The sequence below is a fragment of the Electrona antarctica genome (genome assembly GCF_951216825.1).
Source record: "Electrona antarctica genome assembly, chromosome: 16".
Lineage (NCBI taxonomy): Eukaryota > Metazoa > Chordata > Actinopteri > Myctophiformes > Myctophidae > Electrona > Electrona antarctica.
The window spans coordinates 47,614,895-47,627,190 of NC_136797.1; the positions used below are offsets into that span (position 1 = coordinate 47,614,895).

Sequence of the window (12,296 nt, forward strand, 5' to 3'; positions counted from 1 at the left end):
TAAGCATTTTCATGTCGGCATACTGAATGAGCAATGGTCATTCATGAATGGCCATGCTAAACACTAGATCTTTGTGCACCACTAAAACTTTCTTGCCCCCCAAAGCGCATAGGCCACGCCTACATCATTAAACCCCACCCTCAATCCGACAGGCCCCGCTTTCAACCCGGACACCCGCTCTTAACCACCCACCCAAGACGCCTTAAACCCAGCCGCGGGGGCACAGGGCCACCTCGGACTGTGAAATAACGCATGTGCTGTTTTGCGGAGCTGCCCACGCCAAGTGTGTGCGTGCACGCGCGCCGTTAAGCGCTTGACCGGCGCGGCTAGAGGCTTTGCCGGCCGCTGTGGCAAGCGGGTAGAATTACTCGGGTCTCTCTTCATGACGAATAAGCCTTTCGCCTTTTACTAAAGACTTCCGTGGAGAGGGACGTTGATGAGTTATGGATATTTTTGGAAGGCCTTGCCCATTGGACAAGGCCAGCTCAGCTGTTGAAGAAAATGACATGGAGCACGGTGGTGCGCTCGGTTGTCTTGAGTGCAAATAGGTGTGAGCGCTTTAACTAATAGTATCGAAGGTTCTCAAAATGTGTCAAAGTCTTAATATCTGCCAGCTCACATACTGCCACTGTGTCTTGTGTGTGTGCTTAAAGGGGAATTTTAAGACTTGGTTGTTGGGTACCGCAAAGAGGCCATTGTTACGCCCACGTGGAGGGGACTAGTCGTTGACTGACCGGCAGGGCACTGGTGTGTGGATTGAGTGCTTTCCTCTATGGCCAGCATGTACAACTCATACTTACCTGGCAGGGTAGACACCATGATCATGAAGGTGGTTCATCCTCGGCGAGGCTCAGCCATTGCACCCCGTGCTTTGCTGACCCGGGCGAATTCCCCAAATGTGGGAATCTCGACTGCACAATTTCTGGTAGTGGGGGACTGCGTTCGCGCTCTCCCCTGATTAAGTGTTGAAAACATGCGGATAGTGCTGGAAAGGAGCCCTACCCTACCTGAAAAACACCCAATGTGGCGTTTTGCCTGGCTCTCCACGCGGCCCCGGGGAGCCTTGTCACCCAGGAGGGGGAGGGGGTGGCCTGGGCCAGCCTCTAACGTGACTTCCGGGGCACGAGTGTAAAATCTTCAAAGTGTGGACAGCAGAAAGTCGTTTTGCCCGGCCCTCCACTCGGACCCAGGAAGCCTTGGGCCCCCACCGGGGTGCCAGGCCCGAAGCCAGCTAAACCCACGACCCGGCTCTCCATCCGAACCCGGGTACCTTTTGCCCTGCTCTCCACTCGGACCCAGGGAGCCCTGGTCTCCCACCGGGGTGCCAGGCCCGAAGCCAGCTAAACCCACGACCCGGCTCTCCATCCGAACCCGGGTACCCACTCTTAAGCACCCCCCCGGAATCTTCACAATCTAACACCAGGTGCTGTAAGCTTTTCATTAACGCATTGGCTACTGCCATCTGCTGTATATGGGCCGTACCGGCCACCGCTGCCTTTGCTTACGGCCATACCACCCTGAACACGCCCGCTCTCGTCCGATCTCGGAAGCTAAGCAGGGTCGGGCCTGGTTAGTACTTGGATGGGAGACCGCCTGGGAATACCAGGTGCTGTAAGCATTTTCATGTCGGCATACTGAATGAGCAATGGTCATTCATGAATGGCCATGCTAAACACTAGATCTTTGTGCACCACTAAAACTTTTTTGCCCCCCAAAGCGCATAGGCCACGCCTACATCATTAAACCCCACCCTCAATCCGACAGGCCCCGCTTTCAACCCGGACACCCGCTCTCAACCACCCACCCAAGACGCCTTAAACCCAGCCGCGGGGGCACAGGGCCACCTCGGACTGTGAAATAACGCATGTGCTGTTTTGCGGAGCTGCCCACGCCAAGTGTGTGCGTGCACGCGCGCCGTTAAGCGCTTGACCGGCGCGGCTAGAGGCTTTGCCGGCCGCTGTGGCAAGCGGGTAGAATTACTCGGGTCTCTCTTCATGACGAATAAGCCTTTCGCCTTTTACTAAAGACTTCCGTGGAGAGGGACGTTGATGAGTTATGGATATTTTTGGAAGGCCTTGCCCATTGGACAAGGCCAGCTCAGCTGTTGAAGAAAATGACATGGAGCACGGTGGTGCGCTCGGTTGTCTTGAGTGCAAATAGGTGTGAGCGCTTTAACTAATAGTATCGAAGGTTCTCAAAATGTGTCAAAGTCTTAATATCTGCCAGCTCACATACTGCCACTGTGTCTTGTGTGTGTGCTTAAAGGGGAATTTTAAGACTTGGTTGTTGGGTACCGCAAAGAGGCCATTGTTACGCCCACGTGGAGGGGACTAGTCGTTGACTGACCGGCAGGGCACTGGTGTGTGGATTGAGTGCTTTCCTCTATGGCCAGCATGTACAACTCATACTTACCTGGCAGGGTAGACACCATGATCATGAAGGTGGTTCATCCCCTTTAAAGACAGTTATAAGGGTTATGAGGCCAGGTGGAGCCACGGACAGTCTGTATGGTCTGGAGACAATGACAACAGGTCATCAGGGGTGGCCGTGCTGTTTAAAGGGTGGGGCTTTAACATAAAGAGGGTCCAACATGTTATCCACGGGAGGGTTTTGTGTGTGGACATTGAAATAAACAATGCCAGTGTAAGACTGATTAATGTGTACTGTCCAGCGGACCTACAACATCGCCTTGAGACATTAAATGCCCTACAGCCTCTGTTGGTGTGTGGCAGTGAGATTATCTTGGGAGGTGATTTTAACTGTCTTGTTGATGCCAAAGACAGGCTCACAACGAGTACAGTTAGGCTGGACTCCAGCACAGAGTCATTGAAAAACATTATAAAAGATTTTAAATTAATGGATACTTTTCGTGCCATGAACCCCAGACAGCCTGGGTACACATGGACCAATGGACGAACCCACTCGAGGATTGATTTTCTATTGACCTCAAAAGGTTTGCAGGTTCAACGGGCATCGGTTACCCCAGTGTGTTTTTCTGACCATTCTAAAATTGATTGTACCATGGTTTTGAAAGAAAAAATTGAGAGGGGGAAGGGGTCCTGGAAGCTTAACACTTCCCTGCTCCAGGAGAAGAAGGTTGTTGACAGACTAAAAGAAAAATTAGTTCAATGGTCTTCACTACAATTTGCTTTCAACACGGTTGGTGAATGGTGGGAGTATGTGAAGGAGAGAGTAAAACGTTTTTTTATGGAGGTTGGCAGAAAAGTTGCAAAAACAAAACGTTTTAAATGTAAAAAAGAGCAGGCAAAATTGCAAAGACTGTATACAATGGCACATGCTGGTTTTAATGTATCTGAAGAAATAGCCAATTTAAAACGTGAGATGTTAAGAAGATGCGCAGAGACGAGTCGTGGCCTAATAACCCGTAGCCGTGTGCAACATATGGAGCAAAATGAAAAGTGCACAAGGTACTTTTTTAAAGAATTAGCAAGACCCAAGAATATTATGGAAGCCATAAAAGATGAAAATGGCAACGAAAAAACGGTAACCAAAGACATACTTACGGTGGTAGGTAACTTTTATGCCGACCTCTATAAAGGTGAGGACCTCGACAGTCCTTCCCTAGAGATGATCCTTTCAAAAGTGAATAAGAGTGTAGGGGATTTTAATGGATTGTTGGAAGGAGAGTTAACTGTTAATGAGCTGTTTAAAGCTGTAAAAAGCATGCAGGATAACAAGGCACCGGGAACAGATGGCCTGCCAAAGGAATTTTATGTCACTTTCTGGGAAGAAATTAAATGTCACCTTTTAGAAGTGTTTAATGAAAGCCTACGCATGGGCCAACTACCTGCAACTTTGAGAGAAGGCACAATTTCTTTTCTTTTTAAAAAAGGTGATAAAAAAGAGATAAAAAATTGGAGACCACTTACTTTGTTGGGTGTGGATCGCAAGATCCTGGCAAAGGCACTCTTTTTCAGGTTACAGGGGGTGGCGGGAAATGTGGTGGGGGATGAGCAAACCTGCGTTGTCCCAGGACGCTCCATGAGTGATAGTCTGGCTCTGGTAAGGGATTCTTTTTTGTACTCAATTGACAGAAGGGTGCCCCTGTGTATAGTAGGCCTAGACCTAGAAAAGGCCTTTGATAGGGTTAACCATGCCTACTTAAAGAAGGTAATGCTGGCCTTCGGTTTTGGGCCAACAATTAGGGCCTGGATTGATGTGCTCCATAAAGAATGTGTGAGCAGGGTTGTCATCAATGGAAACAGCACTGACACATTTAAGGTGGAATCGGGGGTTAGGCAAGGATGCCCCCTGTCTGTTGTCCTTTTTATCCTTGCCATGGAACCTCTGGCTTGCGCAATAAGACAAGATCAGTCCATCCGTGGGCTTTTGGTACCAGGGAGCAGCGGGAGGGAGGCAAAGATGACCCTGTATATGGATGATATGACCATTTTAGCTACAGATAACACCTCAGTGGATAAAGCTCTTGGATGGAGCGATTGTTTTTCCAGGGCATCAGGGGCTAAGCTCAATAGAGCTAAAAGTGAATGTTTGTATACACATTGGAGGGAAGAGAAAATGAATTTGGGGCTAACAGAAAAGAATGACCGAATTAAGGTGCTCGGAATTGAAATAGGCAAAGACATGTTAAAGGTTAACTGGGAGTCAAGACTTCCAAAGCTTAAAAGTAAGTTTTTAAGATGGGAGGGAAGAGACTTGTCCATTACAGGAAAGGTTTTAATTATAAAAGCAGAAATCTATGCCTCGCTAACGTATCTGGCTGCCACCTTGCCTGTGCCTAGAACCTTCCTCAATCCTCTGAGAAGATCTGTCTTTCAGTTTTTATGGAGTTCTCAGCAGGAGAGAGTAAAAAGGGAAATAATGTATAGACCTTTGGATAAGGGAGGGAAAGCAGTACCAGATTTGGGCATCAAATTAGAAGCCTTGTTTCTAACTCCAATTGTAAAATCTGTTCTGAATGTCAATAACACATGTTTATGGTCCTTTTTTGCTAAGTTTTGGGTGGGTCAAAATATAGCGCAGCGTTTTGGGAAGAGGCTCCCATTAGACACCCCACATGCTGAAACAAGGCCTACAATATATGATAAGGCAATGATATTGTTTCAGTCCGCTAACTTGAAGGGAACGTCAGTAGACAAGATCAGTAGGGAGATTGTTGAAAAGGGCCTGTCGCCCCAGACAACTAGGACGGTGCCGGTCAGTACCTTAATTTCAAAAGAATGTTTACAGGTCTGGAAGAATGTAAACTCTCCTTTCTTGCAAAATGTCCATAAAGACGTGGCCTGGAGCACAGTACAAAACTGTCTCCCTACCAGGGCATTTTTGCATGGAAGGAGATGCTCCAGAACTAGCAAATGCCCAAGAGTAACATGTGACTCAGATGAATACGTCAAACATCTATTCTGGTTTTGTCCACATGCTCACAAGGTCTGGGGCTTCCTGAGGCCCTGGCTGATAGACCTTCATAGGGACCCCACAGAAAATGACATTATGTATGGGGAACTAAATGGTAACAACTGTGAAAATTGGTTAAGATGGTGGGCGGTGATCAACTGCACTAAAGACGCTATCTGGAAATGCCGAAATATTCTGGTTTTCAAAAGATTTTGTATGCCCACGGAGTCAGTGGCCAAATTAGCAGTGACGATAGCCAGGGACTACATCCTCAGGGACAAGACCAAATGTAACACAAGGGTAATAAAGGAAATGTGGAAAGTGGGAGAATCTGGTTTGGTATATGACCTTTTAAAAGATGTGCTATAAAAAAAAAAAAAAAAAGAATCTGTACCTTGTTAAAGATGTGATCAGTAATGTATGTATTAATGTATGTATTTATGCCATGAACAGTGTGTGACTATTGTTGTATTGATGAATTGCCTGTAAACTATTGACAAAATCAAATAAAATGTCTAAAAAGTGAAAAAGTGAAAGTGGTTCATCCTCGGCGAGGCTCAGCCATTGCACCCCGTGCTTTGCTGACCCGGGCGAATTCCCCAAATGTGGGAATCTCGACTGCACAATTTCTGGTAGTGGGGGACTGCGTTCGCGCTCTCCCCTGATTAAGTGTTGAAAACATGCGGATAGTGCTGGAAAGGAGCCCTACCCTACCTGAAAAACACCCAATGTGGCGTTTTGCCTGGCTCTCCACGCGGCCCCGGGGAGCCTTGTCACCCAGGAGGGGGAGGGGGTGGCCTGGGCCAGCCTCTAACGTGACTTCCGGGGCACGAGTGTAAAATCTTCAAAGTGTGGACAGCAGAAAGTCGTTTTGCCCGGCCCTCCACTCGGACCCAGGAAGCCTTGGGCCCCCACCGGGGTGCCAGGCCCGAAGCCAGCTAAACCCACGACCCGGCTCTCCATCCGAACCCGGGTACCTTTTGCCCTGCTCTCCACTCGGACCCAGGGAGCCCTGGTCTCCCACCGGGGTGCCAGGCCCGAAGCCAGCTAAACCCACGACCCGGCTCTCCATCCGGACCCGGGTACCCACTCTTAAGCACCCCCCCGGAATCTTCACAATCTAACACCAGGTGCTGTAAGCTTTTCATTAACGCATTGGCTACTGCCATCTGCTGTATATGGGCCGTACCGGCCACCGCTGCCTTTGCTTACGGCCATACCACCCTGAACACGCCCGATCTCGTCCGATCTCTGAAGCTAAGCAGGGTCGGGCCTGGTTAGTACTTGGATGGGAGACCGCCTGGGAATACCAGGTGCTGTAAGCATTTTCATGTCGGCATACTGAATGAGCAATGGTCATTCATGAATGGCCATGCTAAACACTAGATCTTTGTGCACCACTAAAACTTTCTTGCCCCCCAAAGCGCATAGGCCACGCCTACATCATTAAACCCCACCCTCAATCCGACAGGCCCCGCTTTCAACCCGGACACCCGCTCTTAACCACCCACCCAAGACGCCTTAAACCCAGCCGCGGGGGCACAGGGCCACCTCGGACTGTGAAATAACGCATGTGCTGTTTTGCGGAGCTGCCCACGCCAAGTGTGTGCGTGCACGCGCGCCGTTAAAGGACCACTTCGCCACTATTCAACCTAGTCTGTGTGTTTTTAATCATTAGCATATATGCTAAAATGCGCCCGTTTATTATCATTGGTGTTCTGTAGCTCCGTGGGCGCACTTCCAAAGCTGTCCACCATGTACGTATTTGTCCAAAAATGACGTAGGTGGTGGACACTCGGTAGGCTTTCAGAAACTACAGGGACAATGGACAGGTAGGCTTGCCGTAGCTAGCCTAGCCGCGAAGGACACCCCTGTCTACACAACAACAAACGAAAACAACGAGTCAGTATGGCTGCTCCAGGGGATTTTTCCCTTACACATATTGGCAGAATCTGCGTTAGGGTCGTTATATGAACCAGAAATATACGGAGGAAGAAATGCAGTGACGGGGACAAGAGCAGCTGCTAGTTGCTGCATCTGGATGTGTGGACTGTTGCCTGCTGGAGCGACCTAGCTAGTAGCTTTCCCTGGTCCAGTGCGTCGCACATGCAAACCTTTCTGCCCAGGAAACGTTTTTTTCTGCCCAGATAGTGTTTGTTGACTGTGTTACTGGGAACCTGCGTTCAGGATGCCTAAATAAACTGGAAGTTGCAACCGAAGCCCGATGGACGAAGAGGGACATTCAGATTGAAGTAAGTGTTCAATGTATTTACAGCTTATTTGTGTACGTGTGTGTCGCCACACCGTATTGTTTACATAAAGTGTCAGAGGCTAGGCACGGCTTCAGCCTACAACTTTTCGGTCCAAACATCTTCTATTCGTTCAACTATTCATTAATTCAATTCAAAACTGTATGGCATGCCATCTGAAGCAATGTTAGCCATGGGCTTGTATGTTTCAGGGCTAGCAATGTAAACATTCAAGTGTTATACCTGTGTCCATTAGGTCAGCCCAGATGGGTACAGAAGGCTGATGAAGCTGAAGATGTCTTTGATGGACTGATGGTGAGCCATACATACTCAACTCAAACTTTATACATAAAGCACATTACTGTATTTGCTGTATTTTGTTTGACCCCCTAGAAAACGAGATGACACGTCTCAAGGGCATATCATTTTCAATAAAGGTTCATATATTTATATATGCTTTTACAAAGACCAGTCAGTGGTCAACCAAAGTCCTGTAAAATGTAGTAAATATACTGTCATTTATACTATAGGCCTACTGTGTCTCACACAGACGGTTTCACACTGTAGTATTGAATTGTATCTGTAAATCACACTAGATGACAGTGAATTGACTTTTAACCTTTTGTAATATCTCAAAAGAAAAAAAATCATTACTGCATCAAAAGTAATCAACAAACTATAAAACTGATGACATTGTACAAATTACACAAGCAAAGTGCCTTGCACTGAATAATAATAAAACTATTTGTATCGCACCTTTCATGACATGCAATGCAGCTCAAAGTGCTTTACAGAGCAATGGTGAAAAAAAAGAAACGCAAGGCATAAAACATTGAAATGGCAGTAATGCAATAGTGAGGACATGAATAAATCTAAAAGCAAGAGTGTATAAGGTGGTCTTGAGCTGTGCTTTAAAATGTCTAGAGACTGCCTGTCAAAGGTACAGTGGGAGTTTGTTCCACGCCGTCGGCCCGTAGAAGCTGAAAACTGCTTCACTGTGTTTTTTTGTTGCCATTTGTTAGGCACATCGAGCAAGCCAGCTGTGAGGACCTGAGGGGGTGGTTTGGGACATATCTAGGCAGGCAGTCATGTAGGTCGGAAGGTCACAGATGCAGACCAATAATTGTAAAATCAATCCTAAAAACAACCGGAAGCCAATGCCGTGACACTCTTAGTTTTAGTTAAAACTCTGGCTGCCGCAAGTTGTAATCGTTGTAAAAACAACGGCGTGGATCAGTGTTTTTGCATCATCTAATGACTGACGGGCTCTGATTCATACAATATTTCTAAAGGTGAAAAAGGCAATCTTGGTAACATGATTGTGTGAATTAAAATTCAATTCAGAATAATGACCCCCAAGTTCTTTACTGTACTGTTACTTTCTAGTCAGGTTGCCAAGTCTGCTTATTATTATGATTGATATGTGATACTCAGTTGTAGCCTACCTACTAATTTGATCAGTAAAGAAACATACTGTACATAGCCTACACACTCAATCGTCCATTCCAGTAATCCTTGAGTGCTTTCACCATTACTGACTCTACGTCTTCTCTCACCACAGCATGTGCGTCTGCTCCTGTCCTGTCTCGGCCAGAAGCAGCTCCAGTGACGTGTCATCATGCAGAAAGCCTGAAAAACCACCTGCCTCAGTGACCTCTGACTATAGAACATCTAGTTTGTTAGTTTCCAGTTCAACCATAGACCCCTGTTTTTATATATATATCTGTAGATTTATGTAAATCAGTACTATTAAAAGATAGTTGATTTGATGACAAGTTTGTTTTATTTTATCTCATGTAGGCGTATGGTATTTATACATTTTGACCAATTCCTAATACTCATTCACATCTGAATGCAAACAAGACCACAATGGAAATAAGTGAATGTGTTTTATTGTACTGTAACATAAGGTTTAAAAAATAAGGCCACACAGGCAAAGTTTGTAAAGTATCAATATTGCTATATAGAAATACTCTGTTACAAGTAAAAGTCCAGAATTTAAAATGTACTTCAGTAAAAGCACGACAATATTGGTAAAGGCTTAGGAGTAGTACATTGATTTATCAATCCAGATTGTGTACAACAGCAACATACAAAGTAAATTGTATCTATATAATATACTGTATACTTCATGGGAGTTCCTTGAAAGCCACTTCTTCATCTCTTGAGTCGAAGACAGCCACCGAGACCTCAGCTCCTGCATCAAATAAAGTATTATGCAATTATGGGCCTATCTGACCAATCATGAGACAATATGGTAAACAATATAAGGTTTTTCATTTTTGCAAAAATGTTGAAAAATAGCAAATGTATACAAGCTCGCAGCACGGCACCAAGTGACGCACTGAGCTTGTATATCTGCTATTTTTGAATAGCCAATGCTAATACAGATGCTTTCCCGGTTTTAAATGCTTTTATGTTTGGTTTGTAGTTTGAAGCTTGATATGGAAAAATTTAGCTCTGGTCCATAGCCTTCTGCAGGGCTATGGACCAGAGCTAGGAAAAATGGTGGTGTTTATGTGGAGGGTGTTCCAGTTACAAACAGCAAAAAAGGTCTTTAGCTGTAAGCATCAGAGACACTCGGCATGTCAAATTAATTTATAGACATCACAACAACAACCACGTGTAACAACAACCATGTATTTTGAAAGGAAATGCATGTGGTCGTAGTTTTAGTTTATTACGACATACCTCTGTTCTGCTTCGATGATGATGATCCGCGTCAATTCTTCCATTAGATTGCGGTCGAACTGGAAGATATCTGCGGTGGTGAAATGTTCACTGCACACCCAAAGTGGTCCGAGTACAGTACAGAGTAAAGCTGGATGATTGCATTTGTATTTTCGTCATAACTAGTTCTAAAAACGAAGCCAGCCAGTGGCATCTCGAGTCCGACGCACGTTCGAACTCACTACTATTACCGCTACTTACTTACTACCAGAGACTAGGCTACTAACTACTATACCACCACTACTGCTGTTACTATTACTACCGCTAAATATTAGCTATTATTACTTCTATCGCTTGCAACTCCAAACAACAACAACACGAGAAACTTTCAGCTTCCTGGGTGCCTGGGGCTGCCTGTCTGTCTGTCGCGCAATGCACTGTGGGTAATGTAGGAAATGAGCGCACCGTTCCTCGGCTCGTTACATGAGCCGTTGTCAGCCACTATATCGCCAAATGAAAATATTTATATTTTTTTCATGAACGGATATCATACTAAAGCATGACAAATGCCATGTTATAGTGGCGAACTGATCCTTTAAGCGCTTGACCGGCGCGGCTAGAGGCTTTGCCGGCCGCTGTGGCAAGCGGGTAGAATTACTCGGGTCTCTCTTCATGACGAATAAGCCTTTCGCCTTTTACTAAAGACTTCCGTGGAGAGGGACGTTGATGAGTTATGGATATTTTTGGAAGGCCTTGCCCATTGGACAAGGCCAGCTCAGCTGTTGAAGAAAATGACATGGAGCACGGTGGTGCGCTCGGTTGTCTTGAGTGCAAATAGGTGTGAGCGCTTTAACTAATAGTATCGAAGGTTCTCAAAATGTGTCAAAGTCTTAATATCTGCCAGCTCACATACTGCCACTGTGTCTTGTGTGTGTGCTTAAAGGGGAATTTTAAGACTTGGTTGTTGGGTACCGCAAAGAGGCCATTGTTACGCCCACGTGGAGGGGACTAGTCGTTGACTGACCGGCAGGGCACTGGTGTGTGGATTGAGTGCTTTCCTCTATGGCCAGCATGTACAACTCATACTTACCTGGCAGGGTAGACACCATGATCATGAAGGTGGTTCATCCTCGGCGAGGCTCAGCCATTGCACCCCGTGCTTTGCTGACCCGGGCGAATTCCCCAAATGTGGGAATCTCGACTGCACAATTTCTGGTAGTGGGGGACTGCGTTCGCGCTCTCCCCTGATTAAGTGTTGAAAACATGCGGATAGTGCTGGAAAGGAGCCCTACCCTACCTGAAAAACACCCAATGTGGCGTTTTGCCTGGCTCTCCACGCGGCCCCGGGGAGCCTTGTCACCCAGGAGGGGGAGGGGGTGGCCTGGGCCAGCCTCTAACGTGACTTCCGGGGCACGAGTGTAAAATCTTCAAAGTGTGGACAGCAGAAAGTCGTTTTGCCCGGCCCTCCACTCGGACCCAGGAAGCCTTGGGCCCCCACCGGGGTGCCAGGCCCGAAGCCAGCTAAACCCACGACCCGGCTCTCCATCCGAACCCGGGTACCTTTTGCCCTGCTCTCCACTCGGACCCAGGGAGCCCTGGTCTCCCACCGGGGTGCCAGGCCCGAAGCCAGCTAAACCCACGACCCGGCTCTCCATCCGAACCCGGGTACCCACTCTTAAGCACCCCCCCGGAATCTTCACAATCTAACACCAGGTGCTGTAAGCTTTTCATTAACGCATTGGCTACTGCCATCTGCTGTATATGGGCCGTACCGGCCACCGCTGTCTTTGCTTACGGCCATACCACCCTGAACACGCCCGATCTCGTCCGATCTCGGAAGCTAAGCAGGGTCGGGCCTGGTTAGTACTTGGATGGGAGACCGCCTGGGAATACCAGGTGCTGTAAGCATTTTCATGTCGGCATACTGAATGAGCAATGGTCATTCATGAATGGCCATGCTAAACACTAGATCTTTGTGCACCACTAAAACTTTTTTGCCCC

The 12,296-nt window shown here is 47.0% G+C and overlaps 1 long non-coding RNA gene across 1 annotated transcript; it reads left to right on the forward strand.

Annotated features, from left to right (window-relative positions):
• The first annotated feature begins 7,507 nt into the window (after positions 1-7,507).
• Positions 7,508-9,367, forward strand: LOC306939567. The gene is made up of 3 exons (XR_013791884.1): positions 7,508-7,628; positions 7,882-7,940; positions 9,187-9,367. It is a non-coding gene; the product is annotated as an uncharacterized lncRNA (long non-coding RNA).
• Positions 9,368-12,296: the final 2,929 nt, after the last annotated feature.